This window comes from Lupinus angustifolius, chromosome LG17, assembly GCF_001865875.1.
Source record: "Lupinus angustifolius cultivar Tanjil chromosome LG17, LupAngTanjil_v1.0, whole genome shotgun sequence".
Classification (NCBI taxonomy): Eukaryota; Viridiplantae; Streptophyta; class Magnoliopsida; order Fabales; family Fabaceae; genus Lupinus; species Lupinus angustifolius.
Window position 1 is genome coordinate 10301320 of NC_032025.1, and position 5306 is coordinate 10306625.

Below are 5306 nucleotides of genomic sequence, written 5' to 3' on the forward strand. Positions count from 1 at the left end.
TAAGAGAATATTCAGATACTTAAAAGGAACATTGGGCTATGGCATTATGTATCCTGCAAAAGGCAACAGAAGCAGCAATAAATCAAGCTTAATTGCATTCTCTGATGCAGATTGGTGTGGGGACAAGACAGATATGAAGAGCACAACATGGTATTTGTTTCTCTTCAACAATGCCCTTGTAAGTTGGTGCTCCAAAAAGCAAGATGTGGTAGCACTCTCAACCTGTGAATCAAAATATATTGCAGCTTGTATGTGCACTTGTCAAGCAGCCTGGTTGACGAGCTTGTTGGAGGAACTAAGAGTGAAACCAGATGGAGTTTTGCAGCTTATGATTGATAACAAATCTGCTTTCAATTTAGCTTTGAATCCAGTGGCTCATGGAAGATCAAACCACATAGAAACAAGGTTTCACTACATTAGAGAACAAGTGGGCAAAGGGAAAGTAAAGGTGGAGCATTGCAAGTCAGAAAATCAACTTGTTGATTTGTTCACCAAACCATTAAAGAGAGATAGATTCGAAAAGCTAAGGCACAACATTGGTGTTGAGAATGAAAGCTGAATTAAGGAAGAGTATTGAAGTATAATTCAGCTTTGTGTTGAAATTAGTTAAGTTTCCTATAATAGCTAGTTAGTTGGCAAGTTAGTTAGGATGAAAAGCTATAAATAGTAAGCTTTGTGTATTGAGTATGATATGAATTGTAAGAAGAATTCTATTGATCTTTAATACAATCTTGAGGCATATTCATTGAATCATTATTCTCCTCTCTAAACTCTGTTTCAATTTCTCTCTCTTTTCACTCTCATCACTCTGCATTTTCTTTCTTTCTTTCTTGCTGCTGAAGCATATGCACTTGGTGTGCATACTGCTTTTTTGAAGAAGAAAAGCTAACAATTGCAAATTGATTCATACATTTTCTTTGAGTTCAATATTGCAAATATTATGTTTTGTTTGTATTATATAATTTGATTTCCCTTTCGTCCGGACATGGGAAACATACCGTGGGAAACAAATATTATTTTTTGTATTTTTGTATGTATCTTAACTTTTAATTCTTACCACATCTTTTCTTTCTCCTAACAACTTCTTAATATTTAGAAAAGATGTTCATGAATTAATTTCTCAATGTATTTTTCATGAATTAAACTTGATTAAAAATAAAAAAGATCTCATTTTTAAAAATAAGATTACATTGGCTCATATGAACTAATAGAGTAGAATTACACATCACTAATTTAAATGTAGTTACAACTTTTATCTCATTACATATACATAATATTAGATTATTTTTATTGTTTGGTAAGATTTATAATTATATCAGATAATAACAACTAATAATAAAGCGTAATCACATGGATAAAAAATTAATAATTAACATGGATAAGAAATTAGTAATTAATAATGTGGATTTTAAAAAAATGTGTAAATGGTAAATGGGCCAATATGACCTTTTGTCACAGGCCCATTTCAGGAGTTGCGTGAACAATACGTTTGGATATTGCTTTTATATAGATCAATCTATTGTTTTTGTTGTAAAACACACTTACCAGATTTTGTAGTAGTTGGTTCCACTGAAAATTATATTGGAGTAGCGAAACTCTGAAAGAAAAACATACACACAAATAGAAATAATTTGGTTCTTTTATAACTGTAAACATCTAATTTTGACTGGAGTAAAATATTTCAAAACAAAAGAAGGGGAAATCTGTATTTCAAATATTTGTGACAATTGGGCTTTTTCCCAGCCCAACCACATTAGGATAACATAAACCTAATCCTCACTCCCCTTTATAAGCCTAACTTAACGACTACCATAACCCTAATATGAAAATTCAAAAAGAGGCTAAAACCTTGTTTTTTTAAAAGAGAGAAAGGAGAAGAGAAAAGAAAAAGGAGCAGCAACCAATTAGTGGTCTCCCTGACCCAACAATCCTTAACTTCATAAAAGCAAGTCGTCGATGTTTCAGCGGCTGCTGGCTATCCAACGCTTGTTGGTTGTCCAACACTGTCCAAAAAAACGGGATTACTTCCATGGTAACCACTAATCCTAGACCCCCCCAATTTTTTAACCTTAAACCCCCAATTTAATTTTACTCTAACCATAATCCCCAAATTGGTTTTAAAACCTAATCCCCAAATTGATTTCAAAACCTAATTCTGGAATTAATTTTAAAACTTAATCCCAAATTAACTTCTCTCCAACCTAAATCCTCAAATTGACTTGTCCCAACCCTAATTGATATGTGAGTTTTCTTTATTTTCTTTTATTATTCATTTTAATTTCATATATTTATTTCATTTATGTTTTTTTATTAATTTGTGCATTTCACGTTTTTTATTATTTTGTTGTTGTTGTTTTGTTATTTATTTATATGTATTCATATAATAGTGCATATATATATATATATATATATATATATATATAAAAGAATGTCATAAATAATGTGTTTTTAAAGGCAATACGAGGCAATTCAGTGTAGACCTAGTGTCTTGTCGTGTTTACCTTGTGTTATAATTTTTATCAAATAATTTTTTAAAGCAATATGAGGTAACCCACTATAGGCCCAGTGCCTTGTCGCATTACCTTATGTTATAATTTTTGTCAAATAGTTTTGAAAGCAATATGAGGTAACCCTTATAGGCATAGTGTCTTGTCGCATTACCTTATGTTGTAATTTTTATCAAATAATTTTAAAGCAATATGAGGTAACTCACTATAGGCCTAGTGCCTTGTCGCATTACCTTATGTTGTAGTTTCTTTTCAAATAATTTTTAGAAGCAATAGGAGGTAACCCACTATAGGCCTTGTGCCTTGTCGTGTTACAATACTTTGTTAACTTTATAATAAAAATATGTCCACCAATAAACTATTTTCTAAAAGAACTATGTAGCCTTGATTTCTCTATCGCAGCTAGAGATACATATGAGTAAGTATTTCGTTGTCAGGTACAAAAAAATAAAAAATAAAAATATTGGCTTTCTTTATTTTGTTTAATAATGTGATGGTAAAATTAATATTTGAATAAATATCCACATAATTGATCTAGGTACCGTTTTTATAACAGGCGGTATGAGGTGTCTAATACCTTCCTCATCCGTAACCGACTTCCGAAATTAATTTCTCTGTGCAAGTAGACCAATCTTTTTTTAATTTCTCTGTGCAAGTTGATCATTGCATTTAATTGCATATTTCTCGTCGTGCGCGCGAAAGTGGAGTAGCGACAGCATGACGACTCCACTCGGGATAACTGAGAGTCAACCTTTTTTGATTAACTATATGAATATTTCGTTCATTATTTTTAATTTTATTCTTTTTATTTATTTTACTTTTTTTTGTATATAGTGTTTGTGTTTTATTGTTTGTACAGGTTGTGGTATCTTTTTGTTTGGGTTTTTCTGCATTATTTCTTTTAAGGTTTGTACACACACTTCACTATCATGTATGATTACTTTTGGTCATCTATCAGGCCTATTTACCTATTGTTAGGGATACATTGGCTTATCGTCATTGGGCCTTCGTGCATATTTTGATATTGCACTGATGTATCATTCAAATTGTTACTGTATATTATAGATATGACTCCTATGGTGTCTCGTACATCTTTATGTCATATTTGCGATATCCAAACATCTTAGAGGGAGTTGGCCTTTTAGACCGAAAAAACCTTGTAGAACCAAACACCTTTATGTAGGACACAAGAATATGCAAATTTTTATTTATTTGTTATTTTATTATTCGGCATAAAGTCGGAAAACCTCTATCCAAGTGATTCACCATCACATGAGCTTGAGTGAACTAAGGTACCATTGCACTTCAGTATTCTTATGCCACGAATGAAGGCTCACAAAAAAAAAATCATAATTCCATCCAAATGCATATCATTGACTCATAAAAAATCATAATAACATCTATATGCATGTCAAAAAAATCATAACACTCACATGCATATCATGCACTAAATAAAAGAAAAAAAATCATTATAATATACATGTGCATGTCATGCATTTAAAAAGAAAATCAATTTATAGTATCATCTATAACCATATCATGTATATAAAAAAAGAACAAAAACATGTTAATTGCATTCATGCACTCAATCATTCAATTTCATGCATGTTGCGTCCCAAAAAAAATTGAAAGAAAAAGAAAAGGAAACAGGGAATTCACACGACATTCATGTTAGTGTAACATTCATTACATCCCTTATGTGAAGTGCATTCATCAAATCATACATCTATTGCAAACACGTGTGTGAAAAGATTAACATTATCATTTTTAGATCATTTATCAAATGTTGTCATATTCTATATATCGTAAGACCATAAATACTCAGCAAAATAGATGTAACCATATTGTGGAGTATGCGTGCTCTCTTTATGATTGTCGTCAACCACTATACGATCTAGAGGGGTTATAACCCTAGAAAGCGGTTTTGGAATTTTCAACTTGTTAAATGGAAAGTTCTTCATTTGACAACAAAAATAGTTTCAATAACTCAAAATAATTTTTTACACCAAACTCCTTGAGAGTTACAAATTCAAAATTGGAATCATTGCGCGACCTAGGCAAAACAATGCTAATCAAAAACATTTTTTCAATATCAGAGCACGAACAACAATGAAGGATAACAATTCACAAAATAAAGGAATCTAGGTATCGACACATATGACGAGAAGAGGAGAAGGATTATATCATTGATCCTTATCTCCACTTTTTCATTAGTGCCTTGGAGGAAGATAACTTGTTCATGAACAATGTCATCCTTCCTGATAAAGATAATGAAGTTTTAAAGAACTAACGATCTGAGCCGATGATTGACATAGTTGCATAGTAATTATTTGATTATGTTGTAATTCATACACTTTGAATTTTCTTTGGACTTATATTTATGTTACTTGAGACAATATCTTAGTGAATTAGCATGACTATCTAATGATTCCTCATCATTCACCCATTTTTATCATCTTTACTCACATATATTTACCCTTCTGCCATACCTTTAAGAACATCCATATTTTGTGTCTTATTTCTTCCTTGACGTTCCATGCATCAACACATGTATCACAATTTTGTAGAGATTTTGTCCAGTTATAAGGTACTTGAACATTTATCAATTGATTCTTTCGCGGTACCTGATAATCATACCATTGAGTTTGGTGATGGAGAAGATGGTCGAGGAGTAAAGGAAGAGGAACACAAAGCCTATGTGTTGGACATCTCAAACTAGAAGACCGTTTGCTTCATTATTTTCTGAGCTAGGCCATATTACCAAAATTTTCAAACCACTCTCAAATAAGTGACATAGAA